The 16,554-nt window shown below is 41.8% G+C and overlaps 1 protein-coding gene across 1 annotated transcript in view; it reads right to left on the bottom strand.

The window, feature by feature from the left end:
• The window catches only part of LOC126240414 (EF-hand calcium-binding domain-containing protein 4A-like), a 794,844-nt gene that overhangs the window by 595,176 nt on the left and 183,114 nt on the right, over nucleotides 1-16,554 (bottom strand). The gene's annotated exons all lie outside the window — the stretch shown is intronic.

Genomic DNA, 16,554 nt, shown 5'->3' with positions numbered 1-16,554 from the left:
TAATAAGTCACAGCTGCAAAATACTAACGCGAATTCTTTACAGACGAATGGAAAAACTGATAGAAGCCGCCCTCGGGGAAGATCAGTTTGGATTCCGTAGAAATGTTGGAGCACGTGAGGCAATACTGACCCTACGACTTATCCTAGAAGAAAGATTAAGGAAAGGCAAACCTACGTTTCTAGCATTTGTAGACTTAGAGAAAGCTTTTGACAATGTTGATTGGAATACTCTCTTTCAAATTCTGAAGGTGGCTGGGGTAAAATACAGGGAGCGAAAGGCTATTCACAATTTGTACAGAAAGCAGATGGCAGTTATAAGAGTCGAGGGGTATGAAAGGGAAGCAGTGGATGGGAAGGGAGTGAGACAGGGTTGTAGCCTACCCCCAATGTTATTCAATCAGTATATTGAGCAAGCAATAAAGGAAACAAAAGAAAAGTTCGGAGTTGGTATTAAAATCCATGGAGAAGAAATAAAAACTTTGAGGTTCGCCGATGACATTGTAATTCTGTCAGCGACAGCAAAGGACTTGGAAGAGCAGTTGAACGGAATGGACAGTGTCTTGAAAGGAGGGTATAAGATGAACATCAACAAAAGCAAAACGAGGATAATGGAATGTAGTCGAATTAAATCGGGTGGTGCTGAGGGAATTAGATTAGGAAATGAGACACATAAAGCAGTAAAGTAGTTCTGCTATTTGGGGAGCAAAATAACTGATGATGGTCGAAGTATAGAGGATATAAAATGTAGACTGGCAATGGAAAGGAAAGCGTTTCTGAAGAACAGAAATTTGTTAACATCGAGGTGTCAGGAAGTCGTTTCTGAAAGTATTTGTATGGAGTGTAGTCATGTATGGAAGTGAAACGTGGACGATAAATAGTTTAGACAAGAAGAGAATAGAAGCTTTCGAAATGTGGTGCTACAGAAGAATGCTGAAGATTTGATGGGTAGATCACATAACTAATGAGGAGGTATTGAATAGAATTGGAGAGAAGAGCAGTTTGTGGCACAACTTGACTAGAAGAAGAGATCGGTTGGTAGGACATGTTCTGAGACATCGAGGGATCACCAATTTAGTTTTGGAGGGCAGCGTGGAGGGTAAAAATTGTAGAGGGAGACCAAGAGATGAATACACTAAGCAGATTCAGAAGGATGTAGGCTGCATGGAGAGCTGCATCAAACCAGTCTCAGGACTGAAGGCCACAACAACAACAACATGAAATTATTTCCGCTATTCCCGTAACCAGCGCCTCATTTGAGAGATGCTTCTAAGCCCGTAACGAGATAAAGAACTATGTAAGTAGTTCACAAACTCAAGAGCGGCTTACAAACTTAACTCTATTACCGATGGAAGGGATTTCCTGCAGCATCTGAAGTCTGAACCTGAGTACAACGAATTCCCCCAATAGGGACGTAGAATCCAGCTTCATTACATGTAAGGTAGTATCACAAACAAAAATGGTGTTTTCCACTTGTGCAACTCCTTTCCTTAACGAAAAGTTTAGTACACGTCAGTTCCTATTTGTGTACGTGTCAGTTCGTTGCAGCTGCTGTAGTCGGACGAAATTGTTTTCAGTGTGTGTGTGTGTGCGTGTGTTCCCGTGTAGTGGGAGATCTGAAAGTGATTCGATCTTCAGAAGTATTTTACGTACAAATGACACATTCCCGGACGTGGGTTCCTTACTAAAACATCATCTACTAAGACCGCTCTACAACCACCAGAAGTCAGTAACAGGAATCGCGAAACACTCTGTATGTACACATTATTCTAATATTCCTTTTCAAGACTGATATGATACGATTCTGCGTGTTACTCTATACAGTGCAGTTCTTTCCATCTGTGCGCAGCTCCTGCAATCTAAAGCCAACTGAACCTGTGTAATGCAGTGAAACCTCCACAGTTTTTACCCCTAGTCTTCGATACTTACCAAATTACTCATTCCTTGATGCCTGTGTGTTGTCCAGTCAACATATCGTATCTTCTACTGAGGTACGGCCATAAAGCTCTTTTCTAGTGATTATATTCAGAGCCCCCTTTAATAGTTACTGATCTACGTTTTTATCATTCAACGTCTCAATAGCTTCTAGTATATTCTTGCCCATAGAGTTTATCGTCCTCAGATCGTTTTCATATAAAGTTTATAACAGAAATGATCAGAAGTATACACTTTCATTTTTGATACACATTCAATAAAGTCATCACCTGATTCAATAACACAAAACAAAATTTTGACATTCATTTACTTTTAAACAAATGGTAAAATATAATTTGGTAATGTAAAGAAAAAGTTATGAAAAGTTTTATAAATCGACTATATTACATAATTTTGGAAAGCAACCATTATTATTGTTATTATTTTACAATAAATTTATTTATGTTCACAAATAAAAATTAATGTTCATTTATAAAAATTATAATGTCAGTTATCCAAAGAATTAATTACACGTAAAATTATCTTACCTTGTATGGGTCGAGTTGAAACAACAGCTTCTTAAAGCAAAATACGTCGCTAATAACTTTGTTTTTTTAGGCGCGTGTTAAGCAGTATATTTGCAAGAGGTATTACGACAGTCATTAGTATAGAAAAGTTTCTTTTTCTTGCAACTCAATGTTTTGTGTTGTATGGTGCATTCTCCAAAAATACTATTAAACTTTGGAAATGATCCCGAGACAAAACTTCGCAACAAATATTTTTAACGCTAATGCATAACCAAATTACCATTCCTGGAACTGTCCTCTGCAAACAGAAGCATACTTCTAGACGATACAAAGATCGAGAAAACTACGAAGAAAAGACAAGAACAGGTAATTAACAATTTTACAGGTGAACAGCAACAATGCACACTCTTTTCTATGGTCAATGAGCAGACCCCACCAATGTTCATCGTTGAGATTTGCTCACAGTTTGAAACATTACCTTTACCCCATCGCAAAACAGTAGGCCAGAGAGTACACTTCAGAAAACCACCTTCAGAATGAACTTCCTAAGACGCTAAATTTAAATATAATCTTCCAACGTAATTTTCTTTTCAAATAAGCCTTATTTACTGTTACTACAGTCTACTATTTATCCTTTGTATTCCCATCGTCATCCGTTATTTTCTCCCCAAATAGCAAAATTCGTCTGTTACCTCGAATGTCTTATTTCCCAAAGTAATTCCCTCAGCATCGCCTGATTTAGAACGACTAAATTTCATTACCCTTGTTTTATATACATATATATTCATTTCAGGTAACTGTGTATTCAGTTTGTTGTTTCTGATAGAATTACAATGTCATCAGCAAGCCTTAAAGTTTTTGTTTTCCTACCTGAACTTTAATTCCTTTTCTAACTTTCTGCCTAGTTTCCTTTCCAGCTTCATTAATGTATATATGGAATAACATGGCGGACAGACTACAGCTCTGCCTCACTCCTTTCTCAACTACGAACTGATTTCCTTTGATGTTACTCTACTCTGGTTACTGCAGTCCGATTTCTGTATGAGTTTTAGTCCAAATATGTTTTGTCCACAACAACTACAGAATTTCAAACGTTGTGTTCCAGTGTACATTGTCCAGAATTTCAAAGACTGTATTCAAGTCTACGTTGTCCAAAGTTTCTTCTAAATCTACGTAGAAGAACATAATTTACACCCTTGGCAGACGTAAATACTTTCCGTAAGTTAAGGTAACGATGATTAGTTGGGAAACGCATGCTGCCAGAGAAACAGCAATAAATACTAAACCTACAAAAATAAAATAAGTAAACGGACATTTCAGAAAAATATCTTCTGTACCGGCTGCCTAGAAACTCGACTGTTGGCTTTGTGACCTCTTTTCGCACCCAACTGTTTTGCAGACGATTACCTTTCCGTGTCTAGGACGTCGTGTGTTCTGAAGATAACCTAAAATCTCAGACTTACCAGTAACCACACCACTTAGTTCCCGTTATTAAACTCGACCTAAATGGTCACTGTCAAGACTTCCTTGTTTTAGCGCTCAGGTTACACCACTTCGGGTAACAGCCACTCTTTTAAGCTTCTCTCTATAATACGACCGCTTTTACTAATTTGAAGAGAATTTTGAAAAGTGTGCGATCTGTCTAGCGATTATTAATAAGCACTTGTATCCCCCGAATCTGTAGATAAGGAGATCGACACGACCACGATTCTGGTATATATAGTTCTTTCTTAGTCGTGTAGCGAACGAAAAAGAAAACTGATGCACTTTGTGATATGGTTGTTCATTCAAAGCTGTACTCCGAATGTACGTTTTCATAAATTTCTTTCTCAGACTAAGGCCGATGTTTAGTGCTACCAGACTTGTTTTGGTCAGGTATTTCCCCTTTGTCTGTGCTAGTCTACTTTTTAAGATCACCTTGCTTCGGCCAACAAGGTTGCTTTGCTTCCAGGATAGTAGAATTCGTTAACTTAGTTTATTTTGCAGTCATCAGTTTTGATGTTAAGTTTATCACTAATCTACTTGGTGCTATTTCTCGCAATTTTCGGGTTTCTTCTGTTTACTCTAAATTTGTATTCTGTACTCCTTACATTGTTAATTCCATTCAACATGTCCTGCAATTCTTCATCAATTTCACTTGGATAGCAAGTTCATCAGCGAATCTTATCAGTGACATTATTTCATCTTGAATTTTAATCACAGTCTTGAACCTTTATTTGATTTCAATCATTGCGTCTTCGCTGCAGAGATAGAAAAGTAAGGGCGAAGCACTGCATCCTTCCACCCTTTTTAATACCACAATTTCGTTCTTGGTCTACCATTCTTATTGTTCCCTCTTGGTTCTTGTGTATATTGCATATTATACATATATCCTTATATCTTACTACAATTTTGTTCAGAATTTCGGTCTTTCTCTATATCTTACTACCATTTTCCTCAGAATTTCGAACAACTTGTACCATTTTACATTGTCGAACGCTTTTTCCAGGTCGTCAAATCCTGTGAACGTGTCTTGATTTTTCTTAAGTCTTGATTCCAATTACAAGCGCAATGACAGAACAGTACGAAATTTAAAAAAAAATATATTAAAAAGAACAGGTGAGGTAAGTGGTCTACGAAGAGCCTCAACAGAACAAGGAACATTTAAGAGGGACACTTGCTACGGCATCCAGTCATTTTTGACCTGGCGCTGAAATGAGGAATAGAGAAGGGAAATAGCAGTGGCAAACAAAGAATAGAACATGCTAAATTAGTTATAAACGAGCTTGGACATAGCAATTACATCCGGCTGAAAAGATTAGCACAAGATCGGAAAAGATGCAGAAGAGCACCACATAACTCCAAGGTTATATGATGAAAAACCTGTTCACAATTTATTGTTTTGACTACCGGACATCACGAGCAAGCCATCACGTTGCCGCTTCTTGCTACTGTCGTCAGCTAAGACCTTGTCCCCGGAGACGTTTGCTTGCAGGGGGGAGGGGGGGTTCAAAGAACCCTCCGCTGGGCCACTTCTGCTGACGCTAACAGCTACACACCGCTTGTCAGTAACACGAGAGCCACGGCCGTTGTGTCCATCTCTTGTGGATTGCGAAAGGCGGTGCTTCATTCGACATGTCAAGCGGGTAACATCCGAAGAGGGAAAAACGGAACACAATAAAGCACGACGTACTGTCGGGAGAAATACTGCAGCGGGAGGAGCCCTGTGGTATGGAATGCTACACATTTCACGGGCAATGTTCTGTTTAAAACATTGAAAGGATGTATTTTCCGTGCCAGTGAGAGTAAAAATGTAATCGACAACGCAATAATAAAAAGAAATATTGTCTGTTCCCTAGACGGAGGACGCTAGCAGAAAGTCATAGAACAGTTTGTGATGAATTCTCCGCGTCGGTCAGAAAGGGCGGCGGCTCGTACATCACCGACAGCAGGGCTTAAAGTACTGACAGCCACGCAGTACACCAATATGAGCACTGGAGATATAGACGGCCAACGTTGTAAATTACACTGAGGTCATAAAAACGACGCGATACCTCCTAATATCATGTTGGACCTCCTTCTGCCTGGCGTACTACAGCAGATCGACGTGCTGCAGGAAAACTGAGCCATACTGCGTCTCTAGCCGTCCATAACTGCGGCAGGCTTTTGTGCACTAAATGACGTCTCCATTACGTCCCACAAACGATCGATGGGATTAATGTCGGGTGGTTTGGGTGGCCAAACCACTCACTCGAATCGTCCGGAATGTTCTTCAGAACAATCGCGAACAACTGTGGTCCCGTAATATGGAGCACTGTCATAAAAAATAAAAAAAAAAAAAAAAAATCGTTGTTTGGGAACAGGAAGTCCATGAATTGGGGCTACAACGGTCTCCTAGTTAGCCGAACAAAAGCAGGGCCTAGTTCATTCCATACAAACACAGGCCACACCATTATGGATTCACTACCAGCTTCCACGGTGTCTTGTTGACAACATGGGTCCACGGCCGTGGGGGTGTGCGCCACACTCGAATCCTACTATCGGCTCTTACCTACTGAAATTCAGGCCTCATCTACATCTACATATATACTCCGCTAGCTACCAAGCGGTGTGTGGCGGAGGGCACAGGTCGTGCCAAAGTCATATTTTCCCCCTCTCTGTTCCACTCGCGGATCACACGAGGGAAAAACGACTGTCTGAAAGCCTCCATGTTGTTGTTGTGGTCTTCAGTCCTGAGACTGGTTTGATGCAGCTCTCCATGCTACTCTATCCTGTGCAAGCTTCTTCATCTCCCAGTACCTACTGCAACCTACATCCTTCTGAATCTGCTTAGTGTATTCATCTCGGTCTCCCTCTACGATTTTTATCCTCCACGCTGCCCTCCAATGCTAAATTTGTGATCCCTTGATGCCTCAAAACATGTCCTACCAACCGATCCCTTCTTCTAGTCAAGTTGTGCCACAAACTTCTCTTCTCCCCAATCCTATTCAATACCTCCTCATTAGTTACGTGATTTAGCCACCTTATCTTCAGCATTCTTCTGTAGCACCACATTTCAAAAGCTTCTATTCTCTTCTTGTCCAAACTGGTTATCGTCCATGTTTCACTTCCATACATGGCTACACTCCATACAAATACTTTCAGAAACGTCTTCCTGACACTCAAATCTTTACTCGATGTTAACAAATTTCTCTTCTTCAGAAACGATTTCCTTGCCATTGCCAGTCTACATTTTATATCCTCTCTACTTCGACCATCATCAGTTATTTTGCTCCCTAAATAGCAAAACTCCTTTACTACTTTAAGTGTCTCATTTCCTAATCTAATCCCCTCAGCATCACCCGATTTAATTTGACTACATTCCATTATCCTCGTTTTGCTTTTGTTGATGTTCATCTTATATCCTCCTTTCAAGACACTGTCCATTCCGTTCAACTGCTCTTCCAAGTCCTTTGTTGTCTCTGACAGAATTACAATGTCATCGGCGAACCTCAAAGTTTTTATTTCTTCTCCATGAATTTTAATACCTACTCCGAATTTTTCTTTTGTTTCCTTTACTGCTTGCTCAATATACAGATTGAATAACATCGGGGAGAGGCTACAACCCTGTCTCACTCCTTTCCCAAACACTGCTTCCCTTTCATGCCCCTCGACTCTTATAACTGCCATCTGGTTTCTGTACAAATTGTAAATAGCCTTTCGCTCCTTGTATTTTACCCCTGCCACCTTCAGAATTTGAAAGAAAGTATTCCAGTTAACGTTGTCCAAAGCTTTCTCTAAGTCTACAAATGCTAGAAACGTAGGTTTGCCTTTTCTTAATCTTTCTTCTAAGATAAGTCGTAAGGTTAGTATTGTCTCACGTGTTCCAACATTTCTACGGAATCCAAACTGATCTTCCCCGAGGTCCGCTTCTACCAGTTTTTCCATTCGTCTGTAAAGAATTCGCGTTAGTATTTTGCAGCTGTGACTTATTAAACCGATAGTTCGGTAATTTTCACATCTGTCAACACCTGCTTTCTTTGGGATTGGAATTATTATATTCTTCTTGAAGTCTGTGGGTATTTCGCCTGTCTCATACATCTTGCTCACCAGATGGTAGAGTTTTGTCATGACTGGCTCTCCCAGGGCCATCAGTAGTTCTAATGGAATGTTGTCTACTCCCGGGGCCTTGTTTCGACTCAGGTCTTTCAGTGCTCTGTCAAACTCTTCACGCAGTATCTTATCTCCCATTTCATCTTCATCTACATCCTCTTCCATTTCCATAATATTGTCCTCAAGTACATCGCCCTTGTATAAACCCCCTATATACTCCTTCCACCTTTCTGCCTTCCCTTCTTTGCTTAGAACTGGGTTTCCATCTGAGCTCTTGATATTCATACAAGTGGTTCTCTTCTCTCCGAAGGTCTCTTTAATTTTCCTGTAGGCAGTATCTATCTTACCCCTAGTGAGACAAGCCTCTACATCCTTACATTTGTCCTCTAGCCATCCCTGCTTAGCCATTTTGCACTTCCTGTCGATCTCATTTTTGAGACGTATGTATTCCTTTTTGCCTGCTTCATTTACTGCATTTTTATATTTTTTCCTTTCATCAATTAAATTCAATATTTCTTCTGTTACCCAAGGATTTCTATTAGCCTTGTCTTTTTACCTACTTGATCCTCTGCTGCCTTCACTACTTCATCCCTCAGAGCTACCCATTCTTCTTCTACTGTATTTCTTTCCCCCATTCCTGTCAATTGTTCCCTTATGCTCTCCCTGAAACTCTCTACAACCTCTGGTTCTTTCAGTTTATCCAGGTCCCATCTCCTTAAATTCCCACCTTTTTGCAGTTTCTTCAGTTTCAATCTGCAGTTCATAACCAATAGATTGTGGTCAGAATCCACATCTGCCCCTGGAAATGTCTTACAATTTAAAACCTGGTTCCTAAATCTCTGTCTTACCATTATATAATCTATCTGATACCTTTCAGTATCTCCAGCATTCTTCCAGGTATACAACCTTCTTTTATGATTCTTGAACCAAGTGTTAGCTATGATTAAGTTATGCTCTGTGCAAAATTCTACAAGGCGGCTTCCTCTTTCATTTCTTCCCCCCAATCCATATTCACCTACTATGTTTCCTTCTCTCCCTTTTCCTACTGACGAATTCCAGTCACCCATGACTATTAAATTTTCGTCTCCCTTCACTACCTGAATAATTTCTTTTATCTCGTCATACATTTCATCAATTTCTTCATCATCTGCAGAGCTAGTTGGCATATAAACTTGTACTACTGTAGTAGGCATGGGCTTTGTGTCTATCTTGGCCACAATAATGCGTTCACTATGCTGTTTGTAGTAGCTAACCCGCACTCCTATTTTTTTATTCATTATTAAACCTACTCCTGCATTACCCATATTTGATTTTGTATTTATAACCCTGTATTCACCTGACCAAAAGTCTTGTTCCTCCTGCCACCGAACTTCACTAATTCCCACTATATCTAACTTTAACCTATCCATTTCCCTTTTTAAATTTTCTAACCTACCTGCCCGATTAAGGGATCTGACATTCCACGCTCCGATCCGTAGAATGCCAGTTTTCTTTCTCCTGATAACGACGTCCTCTTGAGTAGTCCGCGCCCGGAGATCCGAATGGGGGACTATTTTACCTCCGGAATATTTTACCCAAGAGGACGCCATCATCATTTAATCATACAGTAAAGCTGCATGTCCTCGGGAAAAATTACGGCTGTAGTTTCCCCTTGCTTTCAGCCGTTCGCAGTACCAGCACAGCAAGGCCGTTTTGGTTAATGTTACAAGGCCAGATCAGTCAATCATCCAGACTGTTGCCCCTGCAACTACTGAAAAGGCTGCTGCCCCTCTTCACGAACCACATGTTTGTCTGGCCTGTCAACAGATACCCCTCCGTTGTGGTTGCACCTACGGTACGGCCATCTGTATCGCTGAGGCACGCAAGCCTCCCCACCAACGGCAAGGTCCATGGTTAAATACGAGCTGTAATTTCCCTTATCTTTGAATGGTGATCATTGCGCGATTTGAAAATTTGTGGTAATACTATATGCAGTACATCTTCGACGAAGATCGGATTGTGGAATTTAGTGAGCAGCCCCTTCGGTTTAGCGCTTCATCTATCTGAAAGTGTATCTCAATTCAAACGTTCTATGAGATTTGTAACGCTCTCGCGATGGCTAAATGTACCAGTCACGAATCTTGCCGCTCTTCTTTGGACATTCTCAATCTCTTGAATCGGACCGGACTGTTAAGGGTCCCAAACAGACGAACAATAGTCTAAGACTGGACGAACTAACGTATCGTATGGAATTTCCTTTGTTGAAGAACTGCATCGCTTCAGGATTTTACCAATAAATCGCAGTCTAGAGTTCGCCTTGCCCGTTACTTGTGTAATCTGATCATTCCATTTGAGATCATTTCGCATAGTCACACCCAGATAGTTGAAGGAAGTTACGCTTCCAAAGACCGGGCATTTATTTTGTGCTCGTACATTAATGGGGATTTTCGCTTTGTTATACGCAGTAGGTTACACTTACTAATATTGAGAGATAACTGGCAGTCGTTACAAATGGTTCAAATGGCTCTGAGCACTATGGGATTTAACTTCTAAGGACATGACACACATACATGCCCGAGGCAGGATTCGAACCTGCGACCGTAGCGGTCACGCGGTTCCAGACTGTAGCGCCTATAACCGCACGGCCACCCCGACCGGCCCAGTCATTACACCACGCTTTTACTTTCTGCAGATACTCACTGATTTGTTCACATTTTTCGTGTGATACTACTTTCCTGTAGACTACAGCATCATCGGAAAACAGTCTAATGCCGCTGTCAATATCATCAACCAGATCGTTTATGTAAAATAAAAAGCAGCGGGCCTATTACGCTGCCCTTGGGCACACCTTAAGTTACGCCTGTTTCTGTTGAAGTCACCCCATTCAGGACGACATACTGCTCTCTGCCTGTTAGAAACCTTTCTGTCAGACCGCACATGTGATCGGATAGACCGCCTCATCTGACCAGGCTACGGTTTTCCAGTCGTCTAGCGTCCAATCGATGTGGTCAAGAGTTCAGGGGACGCTCTGCAGGCGATGTGGTGTTAGCAAAGACACTCGCCTCGGTCTTCTGCTGCCACAGCCCATCAACGCCGAATTTCGCCGCACTGTCCTGACGTCGTACGTGCCCCACATATATTTCTGCGATTATTTAAAGAAGTGTTGCTTCTCTGTTAGCGCTGACCTGCTAGCGCTGACAACTCTACGCAAGCACTGCAACTCTCGATCGCTAAGAGGCCTTCCGCCACTGCTTTGTACGTGAAATTTGGAATTCTCGGCACATTCTTGACCCTGTGGTCTCGGAATACTGAATTCCCTAATGTCTCTAACGAAGTCCGAAACGGAACGTCCCACGTGTCTAGGTCCAACTGTCATTCTCCGTTCAAAGTCTGTCAATTGCCGCCGTGCGGCCATAACGTCTTCGAAAACCTTTTCACATAAATCACTGACACGAGTACAAATCCAAGCCCCAGGAATGCACCGCCCTTTTATACCTCGTGTACGCGATACTATCGCCATATGTATATGTGCAAACGCCACCCCATGACGTTTTTGTCGCCTCACAGAGTGTAACCTTGAGATCTACGTTAGTGTGTACGTGACAGCAAGAGCGATTCAGCTCAGTAGATTATGCCTGGTGGGAGATACATACTGAATTAAGTAATAATTTTATTACTCTGAAGAGGGCTTGTCAATGAGCTAAAACTAATAATCAACAGGATTTTTAGTCGCACCTTTTAACACACTTCCTGCTTCGTCTGTGTGAGATGGAAAGTTGTTTATATTTATCACTACGTAACATGACCCTATCCGTCCCATCAGATAGAGAAACACAGGTTGGTCGTCCTGCTCCTAGCCCGAGGATTCTGAGTTAGAATTCCACTAATTTTCCTGAGATAGAGAAAGTGTATGAGGATGTCGAACGGGTTATTATGAACGTAAAGGGAGATGAAAATGTAATAGTCATGGGGGATTGGAATGTAGGTGAAGCAGTAGAAGAATAGCTTACGGAGAATATGGGCTTGATACTATGAATGTGAGAGAAGAAAGATGAATTGGGTTCTGCAATGACTGTACTAGTGCAATAGTACTAGCGAATACTCTGATCAAGAATCACAAGAGGTGGAGGTATGCTTGGAAAAGGCCGGGAGATGTGGGCGGGAGATACGGGAAGATTTCAGTTACTCGTAGATTACATCATTGTGGAAGATTACATCATTGTCAGACAGAGATCCAGATATCATATATAGGATTGTAAGTCGTACCCAGAAGCAGATATAGACCCAAATAACAATTTAATAGCGATGAAAAATAGGCTGAAATTTCAGAGACTAGTCAGGAAGAATAAGTGTGCACATAAGTGCGATCCAGGAATACAAAGAAATGAAGAGATACGCTAGCAGTTCTTTGAAGCTGTAGATACTGCCATAATGAATAGCTCAAAATGTAATTCAGTTGAAGACGAATGGGCACCTCTATAAAGAGCAATCACAGAAGTTCGAAAGAAAAACATAGGCGCAAAGAAGGTAACTGCGAAGAAACCATGGGTAACAAAGGAGATACTTCACGTTATCGATGATAGAAGGAAGCTCAAAAATGTTCAGATAAATTCAGGAATACATAAACACAAGTCACTTAGGAATGATATAAACAGGAAGTTCAGGGAAGCTAAGGCGAAATGACTGCATGACAAATGTGAAGAAATCGGAAAAGGAAATGATTGTCGAAAGGACTGATTCAGCATATAGAAAAGTCAAAACAACGTTCGGTGAATTAAAAGCAAAGGTCGTAGAATTAAGAGTGCACCGATAATTTCCCGTCAAATGCTTAGGAGAAAGCGGACAGCTGAAAAGAGTGCATTGAAGGCCTCTATGAGAGGCGCAGACTTGTCTGATAACGTGATGGAAGAAGAAACAGCAGTCGATATAGAAAAGATACGGGATTCACTATTAGAATAAGAATTTAAAAGAGTTTTGGAACATTTAGGAACATTCCGTCAGAATTTATAAAATTATTGGGGGAAGTGGCAACAAAACAACTACTCACGTTGGTGTGTAGAGTGTATGAAGTCGGCGATATACGGTCTGACTTTCAGAAAAATATCATCCACACAATTCCGAAGATTTGAAGAGCCAGCAATTGCGAGAATTATCGCACTATCAGCTTAACAACTCATGCATCCAAGCTGCTGACAAGAATAATATACAGAAGAATGGAAAAGAAAACTGAGTATCTGGTAGATGAAGATCAGTTTGGCGGCTGATAACGGAAGCAAGACCTGAAAAAGGCGTTCGATAATGCAGAATGGTGCAAGATGTTCGAAATTCTGAAAAAAAAATAGGTGTAAACTACGGTAACAAACAAAATGTGTACAAGAACCAACAGGGAATAATAAGAGTGGAACACCCAGAACGCAGTGCTCGGATTGCAAAGGATGTAAGACATGTATGTACTCTTCCGCTCCTAATGTTGAATCTACTGTAGAAACAATGACGGAAATAAAAGAATGGTTCAAAAATGGAATTAAAGTTCAAGACGAAAGGACATCAATCGTGAGATTCGCTGATGACACTGCTATCCTCGGTGAAACTGAAGAATTACATGATCTGCTGAATGGAATGACCAGTCAGCACAGGATATGGACTGAGAGTAAATCGAAGAAAGACTAAAGAAATGAGAAATAGCAGAAATGAGAACAGCTAGAAGCTTAACATCGGGATTGGTGATCACGAAGTAGATGAAGTTATGGAATTTTGCTAACTAGCCAGTAGAATAACCCATGACAGGCGGCGCAAGGAGGATATATAAAGCAAACTAGCACTGTGAAAAAGATTTCCCCTCTCCAAGAGAAGTCTACTGGTATCAAACATAGGCCCTAATTTGAGAAAGAAATTCCTGACACTTCACGTTTGGAACACAGCATTGTATGGTAGTATGTGATGCTATAGCAGAATGCTGAAAATTGGGTGGACTGATAAGTGTTAAAACATCAGGGAATAACTATGATGGTGCTTGAGGGAGCTGTAAAGGGTAAAAACTGCAGAGCAAGACCGAGATTTGAATACATCCCGCAAATAAATAAGGACTTAGGTTGCAAGTGCTACTACGAGATGAAAAGAGTTTGGCACAGGGGAGGAACGCGTCGCAGGCCGCATCAAAAAGAAAAGAAAGAAGTTTTCCCGAAGTAGTTATTGAATGTGAATTCTGGAATGGCCACTTCTAAAGGTTGCAGACGATTCCCACCTATGCAGTGTGTCCCAGCAGCTCACGGTCGAAAATGAGTCATAATACATATACCTCTGGTTCAGTTAATACGACATTAATATTAGGCTCTATACAGGGCGGTAGCGGTAGGTAGTCGTGTCCAACGTACTATCAGAGAATCTAGTACGAAGCTGGTGAAATGACAACTGGAATAGTAAGTGCAGTGTATTAAGGCCCGCAGAGAATACACGTACGTGAGTGCAGACTTATTTCAGCTCTAGATGAAGCAACGTAACTGAAATGACGACTGCATTTTAATTTGAATCTACTTTCTAGTGCTTTCGTATATATTGTCTTGTTTTTCTTTTTTTAAGTTTTAAATATGCCACGTCAACGCAATTCCTCCTGACAGTCAGTCGCTGCGACCTCGAAACGGAATTCGATTTGAGCCGTAATCTCTCCCTGTGTGTAATAATGCAGCTGTTATGCACTGTGTATTCGTTTCATCGGCAGCCGCTGGAATGCTTTACAAATTATAATTCCTGGGGCATTATTCATATTCGGTGCAAGGCAAACAGCGTGTTAGCAGGTGCGAAATGTTCCCAGCTGGCTATGCATGGACCGTAATTTCTGGTACGTTATACTGTTTTCCCTCGTGGTGAAAACAATTACTCTCTCTGCTCTCCCAGTGCCCAACCTATAAAATCACCATCAATTGTTTGTCGTATCACTTACTGTCTCGAACTGTTACGGGAAACCTTTTCTTTGAAATACACACATCAAAAAAAGTTTTGCATCACCTCGGTTCCGGGAGTTCCGGAGCCTGTACAGAAAACTGGAATAGAGATCAACATAAACATCATTTCCGCCCTTTTTATTGCTCATGAAAACCACACATTGCATGATGTACCACCATACAGCGAGACCTTCAGAGGAGGTGGTCTAGATTGTTGTACACATCGGTACCTCTAATACCCAGTGCCACGTCCTCTTGTGTTGATGTATGCCTGTATTCGTCGTGGCATATTACCCACAAGTTCATCAAGGCATGTCCAGATTGTCCCACTCCTCAACGGCGATTCGGCGTAGATTCCTCAGAGTGGTTGGTGGGCCACGTCGTCCATAAACAGATCTTTTCAAACTATCCCAGGCATGTTCGACAGGGTTCATGTCTGGAGAACATGCTGACCACTATAGTCGAGCGATGTCGTTATCCTGAAGGAGGTCAAAGACAAGATGTCCATGAAGACGATTGCCTCGCTAATATGCTGCCGACAAGGTTGCACTATCAGTCGGAGGACGGCATTCACGTATCGTACAGCCGTTACGGCGCCTTCCATGACCACCAGCGGCGTACGTCGGCCCCACATAATGCCACCCCAAAACAGCAGGGAACCTCCACCTTGCTGCACTCGCTGTACAGTGTGTCTAAGGCGTTTAGCCTGACCGGGTTGGCTTCAAACAAGTCTCCGACGATTGTCTGGTTGAAGGCATATGCGACACTCATTGGTGAAGAGAACGTGGTGCCAGTCCTGAGCGGACCATTCGGCATCTTGTAGCGTCCATCTGTATCGCGCTGCATGGTCTCGTGGTTGCAAAGGTGGACCTCGCCATGGACGTCGGGAGTGAAGTTGCGCATCATGCAGCTTATAGTACACAGTTTGTGTCGTAACACGATGTCCTGTGGCTGCACGAAAAGTATTATTCAGGGTTCCTCCGAGCCATAATCCGCAGGTAGCGGTCATCCACTGCGGTAGTAGCCCTTGGGCGGCCTGAGCGAGGCATGTCATCGACAGTTCCTGTTCCTGGCTCTCTGCATCTCCTCCATGTCTGAACAACATCGCTTTGGTTCACTCCGGACGCCTGCACACTTCTCTTGTTGAGAGCCCTCCTTGGCACAAAAAAACAATGCGGACGCGATCGAATCGCGGTACTGACCGTCTAGGTATGGTTGAATGACTGGAACTAATGTCGGACCCCCTTCGTCCAATGGGCGCTGCTCATGCATGGTTGTTCACATCTTTGGGCGGATTTAGTGACATCTCTGAACAGTCAAAGGGACTGTGTCTGTGATACAACATCCACAGTCAACGTCTGTCTTCAGGAGTTCTGGGAACCGGGGTAATGCAAAACTTTCTTTGATGTGTGTATTTCAAAGATGTGTGTACTTCTATGAAAGACATATTAAGGAACATAGCCAAAATGTATGGACAATAGATCGAATTTTTCCTTTCAAACCTATGAACTATTGTCTTTACGCGTGAATGTTGGTGTTACATCCAATTGCAATTTTCCATGATCCCTCCACTCATCAGTGACAAATCCAGCTATTATTACCTTTTCTCAAACTAAAATGTCAAC

This window comes from Schistocerca nitens, chromosome 1 (assembly GCF_023898315.1).
Source record: "Schistocerca nitens isolate TAMUIC-IGC-003100 chromosome 1, iqSchNite1.1, whole genome shotgun sequence".
In the NCBI taxonomy this organism is placed as follows: domain Eukaryota; kingdom Metazoa; phylum Arthropoda; class Insecta; order Orthoptera; family Acrididae; genus Schistocerca; species Schistocerca nitens.
Note: the sequence above shows the minus strand (reverse complement) of the source record. Positions and strands in the feature narration are given on the sequence as shown.